Source organism: Megalobrama amblycephala, linkage group LG6 (genome assembly GCF_018812025.1).
Source record: "Megalobrama amblycephala isolate DHTTF-2021 linkage group LG6, ASM1881202v1, whole genome shotgun sequence".
Lineage (NCBI taxonomy): Eukaryota > Metazoa > Chordata > Actinopteri > Cypriniformes > Xenocyprididae > Megalobrama > Megalobrama amblycephala.
In genome coordinates, this window is record NC_063049.1 from 9,559,560 (window position 1) to 9,569,908 (window position 10,349).

The window sequence follows — 10,349 nt, forward strand, 5'->3', positions numbered from 1 at the left end:
TACCCAGCAAATTGGGTTGTTTATTTAACCTAGCATAATGGGCTGATTAATTTTTACTATAATACCAGCTTTTTATTTCATACATGAATTAATGTTTACAGATTAACATAAATCCTCTAAACTTTTTTTTAAATACTCCACACAACCACTGGTTTGCATGATAATTCCTTTATTTTCAATCATGTTTTACAGTACAGTAATGCATATTTAATACAGCTTGTTTAACAAATATTCAAAGAAAAATTAAACATTTAGAAGTAATTCAAGTGTAATCGAGCAGTCTCTGTTGTCCTGATTCCCACTGTAAAGAGATGGCTTGCGTTCGGTGGGAGAACTGATTACTTCAGACCGCAGCCTGCATTTCACTTGAAGCTGAAAAATGCTGACTGACTCCATAACCTGTCCATAAATAATCACTGTACCATTCTGCACTCTAAAAAAATGCTGGGTTAAAAACAACCCAAGTTGGGTTGAAAATGGACAAACCCAGCGATTGGGTTGTTTTAACCCAGCGGTAGGGTTAAATGTTTGCCCAACCTGCTGGGTAGTTTTCTTTAACTCAACTATTGTTTAAAAATTACTGTACTGCTTAATTAAAATTAACCTAAAGTATGTTGGAAATGAACATTTATTTATGTTCAATGAATAATTATTAAACAATAAACATTTATTAAATTTCTTATTAATACATTTATATTAATAAACTATTAAATTTATATCAATAAAATATTAAAGCTTATTAATAAACATTCACCTTTTGTCTATTATTGTTGCCTCTAATTGCATCTGGTTTTTAATTTCCCAACTATTTTGGGTTCATTTTAAGCTAGCCATATAGCAATTTTTAAACAATAGTTGGTTTAAATAAAACTACCCAGCAGGTTAGGCAAACATTTAACCCAACCGCTGGGTTAAAACAACCCAATTGCTGGGTTTGTCCATTTTCAACCCAACTTGGGTTGTTTTTAACCCAGCATTTTTTAGAGTGTGAGAACACATTTTAACATCCTAAGTGTTTATATTCTGTATCTTTTTGAATAAAATCATAAAATTTTATGCAAGGCATCAAGCGTTTCCATCACGTGAAAAGACCGACGCAACACTCGCGTAGGTGACTCACATCACACCTCTGTTTGCTTTGCATAAAATTAAACGATATACAGAACAAAAACAAATTTTTAAATAAAATAAGATGTACACAAACTTGTATTTTACTGAAGACTTGCACAATTTTGAAGGAGCTGCACTGCTCTTTCCTGAAGAGGTCACAAATCTGGGTAAAACAAAAACTACTCAAACATTGGGTTGTTACGTCTGATCCAAGATCTGGGGTGTGTTTCCCAAAGCGAACTATGGTGGCAAGTTCCGTCATTACCAATAGAGTTCAATGGGACTTAGGACCATAGTTGGCTAGCGATGCTTTGGGTAAAACAAAAACTACCCAAACACTGAAAAATAACCCAAAATGGCTAAATCCAGGACTGGGGTAGAAAAAATGACCCAAGATTTTTTAGAGTGTAGTAATACCAGAAACTTTTAACCCTGTGTGGACATTTTTGTTCCCCATGAGGAAAACAGCTTATAAATCATACTAAGTGATGTTTTCTGAAAATGTAAAAATGCAGAATGTTTTCTGTGATGGGTAGGGGTAGGTTTAATGTAAGGGGGAAAATGCTGGGTTGTTTCAACCCAAATATGGGTCAACTATGGTCAAACCCAACTGTTGGGTTAAAAATGTTCATACTTGACCCAAATTTGGGTTGAAACAACCTAGCATGTTTTAGAGTGTACAGTTTGTACAGAATAAAAAGCATTATGTCTATGGAAAGTCCCCATAAAACATGGAAACCCAACGTGTGTGTGTGTGTGTATATGCACACCAGTGGCGGCTACTGGTCTGTCAGAGAGGGGAAGCTCATTTTCGGCCTACATCATAAAATTGTCTATTTATTTAAAAGTAAATTCTGCCCTACGTTCCTTTTCAAGAAAATGGTCTGTGACCCTGTCGTACCAACTAGGAGTCTTTTCAAGTGACTTGACCAGTGTCCTCTCAATGGCCAGCAGAGCTAGGCTGCTTAAACGGCCTTGGCCCATTGTGTTTCGGGTGTAGGACTTGAGTCGCTTTAAACAGGAGAAGCTCCTTTCTACACCTGCAGATGTAGCTCCAATTGTTGCCACTAATGAGAACAGTTTGGATGACTTCCATTAAACAGACTTTGTCATACCAGGAGAGCTGAAAAGACCTGTTATTTTCCCCTATCTTTTGCACTAAATCAATCTTAGGTGTTGATCTGCCCTGCTGTTTAATTCTAAGTTTTTCCTCGTAAGGAACACTTTCAAATGGCTTCGCCAAAATCAGGTCGACAATATTAGCACCGTCTGCCATCGTGCGCAGTTTCACCCACGACGCTAGCCTAGCCTACTAACGTTATATGAATGAATGAATGAATGAATGAATGAATGAATGAATGAAGGAATGAATGAATGAATGAACGATCTAAAAAAAAAAATATTAAACTCTGTAAAACTGAAACAAGGAATGTGGTGTATAATTGTGTGAAATGTATGATGAAAATCAAGCAATTTCGCCAAGCAAATATCAAAGAAATAGGTTGCAGCAGTTTTTATTTCGACTGAACTTGAGAAATCCGTGATGGGACTGAGCGCGAATAGCTTCAGTGATTCCTTATAGTACAGAATCGCTGTCAGTCAAAAGGAGATGCAGTCTTTCGACAGACCCTCCAATCATCACGCAGAAGCTCGGAGTCCGGGCCAGCTCACTCCCCATTCACCCCCAGAGACGCTGAGCGTCCGTGGGCGGGACATAATCGCAGCGTTTATCCAATGACCGTCTAGTTTCGAAGCGCTGAAAAAAACGTTCAAAGCAGCCCCATTGAAGTCAATGGACGCTGGGCTTCAATAGGGAAATGCACTGTGACGCTGCGGGAATGTATGAGAAGGAAATCGAGTCAGCCGACCTGCTATATGTGACTGATTCTGAACGAACTCGTCTTTGAGATGAACGTTTTCTAACGCATTTTTAGTCAATAAAATGTTAATACAATAGTACATATTTGACCATTAATTTTGTGACATTATAAGGGAAGCCGAGCTTCCCTTGCAGTCTTAAAGAAATCGCCACTGATGCACACATAGTTGTGTATTCAAAGTTTGAGTATGTGCATATGCCTTTGTCCTTCCATTAAGAATGACAAACGGTCACTTCTCTCGCTCTGTGTGAGTGTGTGTTCCTGTCGTGGGTAAACTGGTTGGTGATCAGGCCATCTGTTTAGACGGAAAGCTTTGAACAGAACCGCAGTGGCGCCCCTGACCTCAGATCAGCTCTAAACAGCCCTCTCTGCTCACACTTAACCTGCGCTGACAGAATGACCTTGTTTACTGTACTCAGTGTTTTGTTTATTTGTTTGTTTGATGACCACACCACTCAGTTGCTGATGTATGTGTTTTAGGGTGATTGATGACCTTGGGTGACCCTGTCAGTGTGTATCAGACAGCAGAGTGTGTGTGAATATAACCCTCTGTGGCTGCATGTTTCCTCTCGACAAAGAGGCGCTTATATACAGTCAATATGTCAGTGGCGTAGCCAGAATTTTATTTTGGGGGGGGCCCATCTAAAAATGAGGGGGCCGCTATAATATATATATATATATATATATATGTGTGTGTGTGTGTGTGTGTGTGTGTGACACTAATAATGGCTACAATGACAATAATAATTCTTAATTTCAAAAAGAAATGCAAAATCAATCGGTAGTTATTAATAGAATAACGAGACACAAACCTTTACATTCAATCGCGTTTGGTCCCATTTATTTTTGATTACAGTGCATACTACATATACAAACTTTTACTCTGAAAGTGCGCACATTTGTAGAAATACACGTTTACCTTGGATTTCATTAGATAGAATTTATAGAACATGTACGCAGAGTTTCATAATTGCAGAGGTCATAAAATGTAGTTTGTTAGGGGGGGTACGGGGGCATGGTCCCCCCGAGAAAATTTTGATTTCCTTGGTGTACATATGTGCATTTTTAAGACGTTAAGACCAACAAATTGGATAACAATAGCTTTAAAACCATGTCAACATGCATGCACAGTTTTGAGGCAGCTTTAATCGCATGTTTGGCAATTTCATTTTCAAACGACGGTCATTGCTCGTAGTTTCTATTGCGCTTTATTTAAGCTATAATAAAGTAATTATGCAGCTCGCGCCGGCGCATTTGCGCATGCAATTCTTGAGTGCGCGCCACAAGCACAGTATAACGGCTGATTGGACAGTCGTGTTAATCTGAGTTTTACCGACATAGCCTGACAACATCTCATCTGACCGCAGTTCACTGTTGTTCAACTGAAGCTCCCTTGTCGTCATCTGCACCTTTTCCGCGCTCGTTTGACTTGCGCCTGGCGCTGAGGCGAAGTCGGAATGCGCGTCTGAAAAGTGTCCCGTTTGTTGTGTCGTAAAGAGACAGTTCTATATAAACGCAGCGTTTTACTGCGATGTTTTAAAAAACGATTTTTATTTTCGGTATTTTATATGATCTGTTGGTGGTTTGTGGAGTAGCGACACCCGGAGTAGCGACACCCGGGAGGGAATTTTTTTTTATCCCCACCAGGGATAAAAATAATTCAGCAGAGGCAGGGATACATAGACCAGAAGAGGGGAAATATATATCTCTGAGCGAGAGCAAATAACGCCACGGAAAATGCCTCAAATTAACTATAATGACGAGAAGAAAGCTGTGTGCGCTGCAGTCAGAGGTTCTTGATTCTCTAACGACTTGTTATTGGTTAAAATGAATGGAGAGTTAGGAGCCCGAGCACCCACCGGATTTCACTGCATTGAGATGCGCGTCCTGGAAATGGGAAGCCTCGGTTGTCGCTTCACATTGCCACTCACCGCATAATAACGAACTCTCACGCGCAAAGATAATAACAGCAGAGGCTACGCGCAACACGTGAAAAAATCAAACCAATAAGTCTAAAAACAGCTATTGCATTTTATCGCGCAGCATATGCATCAGTGTAACAAATCAACATAAAGAATAAAAAATCGCTCAGAAATCTGGGGGGGGCCTACATGTTAATGAGGGGGCCTAGGCCCCCTCAGGCCCCCCCGTGGCTACGCCACTGCAATATGTTTAGATTTGATTTACAGTTGTGTCTGTGCATTTGCATGTGGGTTGAGGTTTTAAAGGTAAACTATATACCTCATTCTTTTTCAGCCAATCCACCACCTTCCTTACTTTTCATTGAATATGCTCAGGAAATTTGAGCATTAAATTCCCTCCATTATAGACAGCAAGGATACATGCAAATGTTCTTTCTAATATTATTAATATATTATTCATTTTTATGTTTAGACTTGGTCTTGCAAAAACACGATGGGTAAAATAAAATAAACCAGTTTCACAGTGATGCCATAGAAGAACCATTTTTGGGTCCACAAAGAACCTTTCAGTGAACAGTTCTTAAAAGAACCATTTTCCTCCGTGTAAAGAACATTTTAAAAATCTAAAGAACCTTTTCCCACTTTTATAGAATTAAAGATTCCATGGATGTTAAAGGTTCTTCATGGAACCATCAATGCCAATAAAGTGTGAAACATCTTTGTCATCATATATATATATATATATATGCAATTATAGTGACACGTGCATGTAGAACATTTGGTTTCCAGGTACTTGAAATCCATAACAACAATTATGAGGCCTGATGTTATTTTTCTGCTGTGTAATGTCTTATTTTAGACATATATTTGTAATTTACTATTATAAAAAGCAGTATACTCACTAACATAAAAATTAAGCATCATGCAATAACTATGCAGGCGTTATTTGAAGCATTAGGTGTATTTGTTCATTATTTGCTCAGGATTTATCTGCATTTATTGAGTAAATAAGCATCACACACCTGGAGAAAATGCTGATTGACTAGAAGATTAAAAGCTTAATCATGTTTAGATACACATTGTGATTTTCAACAGAGCCCTTCAACAGTGTCCTTCACTCACAGTCTCACTATATACAAGAAATTAAATCAAAGTATCCCCTCGTGTGGATGGTACAGTTAGATCTTCACATTTAGTTGACACTGTGATTAAAGAAGGAACAACGACTTAAGCACAAATAAACATACTGCTGATATAACAAAATCATGCAGGAAGTTGAGTTTGATGTGTATCTTAGATGGTGAAATCGTTGAATTTCTCTTCCTCATCGAGGATGTAGAGGAGGTAACTTGAGGATGTGAGGTGATTTTTAGTAATGACCCCTATAGGATCACCTATATGTACTTCTGCTTTCTCTGTCGAAACAAACACAGTACAGTGTGGTGAAATATACATGTATGTTTCTGCAGCTGCTAGCATATTTAGGGGTTACAGTAAGTCTTATGTTAGGATTCCATTTGAAATGGTAAAACTTGAATAAACTTTCCCCTTTAGAGGTTAAGGGTGAAAAGTAATATTAAAGCAAGTGTGCCTACTCAAAAAAGCTAACCTAATATGCTAACCTGAAAAGACAGGCAGACAAGTTACCTTGTGTCCACTTTTCCCTACACACCTTCTTAACTAGTACTGTGGTCTTTGTAATGTTCACATATGTGATACGCTTTACACTTGTGCACAACTGTCTAGTAATGGGATTTAAACTTACAGTAAAACTTGAGCTTAAACAGTAGAATTTTTTGGCATAATGTTGATTAAATTAACATTTTTATGTCTCTATAGAATCTGGGTTACAATGAGACACTTAAAGTGCAAGTGAATGGGGCCGATTCTTAAACATTAAAATCTCAATTTTTGTAAAAGAAAAGTTGGAACAAGTAAAAATAATTTTATGAGTTATACTACGGGGCTGTTGAATGCTCGAATCTGATTGGTTGATCAATGTTCTAAGGTGTGCAATTATTTTCAGGGAAACGCACGGCTAAAGTAGTTCTAGCAGGTCTTGACCGCATTACAGTTCCATATCACTTCGCCAAATGATTCCAGTTATTTCAATAGAGTACCTCAGGGATGACGCGTTTTTGTAGGCCAACCCGGAAGTTAGCGGCACACGGGTTCCCTTGATCGAAAGCCTATGCATTTTTCCCATAGATTTTTGGAAAATCACAGAAAATAAGCTCTGTGTTTAACAAAGGGTTATGACACGTACACGTTTTGTCTATTAAGATCATCTTTACAAGTTAACACAAAATTATACATTTTGAAGCCTAAATAAAGTGGTCAGATATAAAAGGCTAACAGTAGGCTATAAACGGACTACAGCACACCATGGTCGCAGATCAACGTCGTCACCACCAAGCTTCCTCAAACTTTGTTTAAAAAACAACTTTATTTATAAACATGCTCGCTGATTATGATCTGCACTGTGTATGAATACTTTTCCACTTTTTCATGAGAAATGCTGTCCAAATGTCCCGTATTTAATGATGACGTCTAAAGTCCCCGCCAAAGGAAGTCCCTTTTAGCAATTTTTTAGCAACTGCCGTTTTTAAGACACAATAAAGGTTTAAAGCAGGTTATAACTGGTGTGTTTTATTTCATAGATCAAAACATGAAAATATTTAGAGGCTTTGTTAACCACAGACCTTATTTCAGGCAATTTAGCAAAAACCCATAAAAAAAACCCATAGACTTTAGAGCGATGGAACCGAAAGTCCTAAAATGCTAACTCGCTTCCGGGTTTTGCCTACAAAAACAGTCATCCCTGAGGTACTCTATAGGTCCTTACAAAACCAACAATGACAATGGCGCTGGTTCCGTTTTTTCCGTGAGTTGAATAGGGAAGGGTAGGACATACAGCTTAAAGGTGCCCTAGAATTGAAAATTGAATCTCGGCATAGTTAAATAGAGTTCTGTACATGGAAATGACATACAGTGAGTCTCAAACACCATTGCTTCCTCATTCTTATGTAAATTTGATTTGTGCAAAAGACCTCCGAAGAACAGGCGAATCTCAACATAACACAGACTGTTACGCAACAGTCAGGATCATTAATATGTACGCCCCCAATATTTGCATATGCCAGCTCATGTTCAAGGCATTAGACAAGCCAGTATTAACGTCTGGATCTGTGCACAGCTGAATCAACAGACTTTATGCAGGTAAGCAAGCAAGGACAATAGCGAAAAATGGCAGATGGAGCGATAATAACTGACATGATCCATGATATCATGATATTTTTAGTGATATTTGTAAATCGTCTTTCTAAATGTTTCGTTAGCATGTTGCTAATGTACTGTTAAATGTGGTTAAAGTTACCATTGTTTATTACTGTATTTACGGAGACAAGACTGTCGCTATTTTTAAACAGGTTTGTATAATTCATAAACACAACTTCATTCTTTATAAATCTCTCCAGCAGTGTGTAATGTTAGCTTTAGCCCCGTTAGCATACTATCAAACTCATTCAGAATCAAATGTAAACATCCAAATAAATACTGCACTTACGCAATTAGACATGCTGCATGACGAACACTTTGTAAAGATCCATTTTGAGGGTTATATTAGCTGTGTGAACTTTGTTTATGCAATGTATTATAGAGTTGTGAACTTGGGGGCGGGGAGCCTGAGCATTTAAAGGGGACACGCACTGAAACGGCGCATTTATAATGATGCCCCAAAATAGGCAGTTAAGAAATTGAAAAATCTATGGGGTATTTTGAGCAGAAACTTCACAGACACATTCTGGGGACACCTTAGACTTATATTACATCTTGTGAAAAAAAGTTCTAGGGCACCTTTAAGCTTTTTGAAGAATATGGAAAGCGGAATGGTGGAAGCACTTGTGAGATGATCATTTGTGTTCATAAAGTATATACATTTTTATTTTTTTTAGAAAATGACCAATAATTCTAGCTAGATAAGACCCGTATTCCTCGTCTGGTATCGTTTAAAGCCATTTGAAGCTGCACTGAAACTGTAATTTTGACCTTCAACAGTGGAGACCATTGAAGTCCACTATATGGATAAAAATCCTGGAATGTTTTAATCAAAAACAAAAAAATCTTTTCGACTGAAGAAAGAAGGATATGGACATCTTGGATGACATGGGGGTGAGAAAATTATCAGGAAAATTTTATTTGAAAGTGGACTAATCCTTTAAGGACAAAAACCTGAAAAATGTCTTGAAATACAACATCGGAACAGTGTCTTGAGGTGTGGTAACCATAGTATAAGTGGAACAATTGACTCCAGGCTGTTGAATTCTTAGAAAATAATGCACACGCGAGGTGGTAATGCGGCCACGACGCGAATCGGATGTGCATTGTTTTCTAAGAATTCAACGACCCGGTGTCAATTATTCCTTACATAATCAACATTATGCCACACATGCAATTGATTGAGCCAGTGTTATTTTATTTTCACTGATTGGGCCCCCTCACCCAGACTGTTCTGGGGTGGATTTCCCAAAAGTACCATTAGCCAACTTTGGTCGCAAGTTCCATTGAACTCTATTGGTAACGAAGGACCATAATTGGGAAATGCACCCCTGCATGGAGTCAGGGTAACTTGTCTGTATTCATGGTAAAACCACTGAAATTGTGTATCTAAGACATAATTATCTGGTGGTCTAAAATGTGTTTATTTCATGGAGATAAATGAGTCGAATTTTCGAATATGTTAGCCTAGGCAAATTTCATACTATTCTTTAGTGCTCCACTGGTGCCGACTCTGTAATGAAAGACCAGAATCTCAACTCCTTTATTTTAGCCAAACTGTGTCATAATGAGGTGGTGCTCAAAGTCATATATCAATGTATATTTTGATTGCGCATATACAGTGCCTGTGATATGAAACCTCACTGAAGATGTCTGAACACCCTGTTAAGTCTACTTCACAGGGAACTACCAGGCAAGTACCCAAAGAGAGAGAGAGCAAGAGCTTAACACCATGTTCTGTTTTTCAAGATATTTAGAATGACCTGTTTCTCTCATGGACAACAAATCAAACAATATCAGGGGAGACTGTGACTGAAAATTTAAAAATCAAAGCAAAAAGAAGGAGTGTATTTTTATCTCCTTTTGTTTTTCCCTTTTTAAGTGAAGAGACAACGTGTCTAGCAAACCATTTTGTTGTGTCTCTTCAGATCAAGTTGTTCAGGTGTCAGGCCGGTGGTTACTGTGGCGAAAGGGAGCATGTGACATTGTTTTATTGGCTGTGACAGCAGCAGAATGTAGTGTCGGTCCCAGACAGCAGCTAGACCTCAATCAAAGCTATAAAACACACCTTACTCTGTCACACACACACACACACACACACACACACACCTCTATCATCCACACTCTTTGTCTCTGGCTCACTCTCATTCGTAGAGTGGTT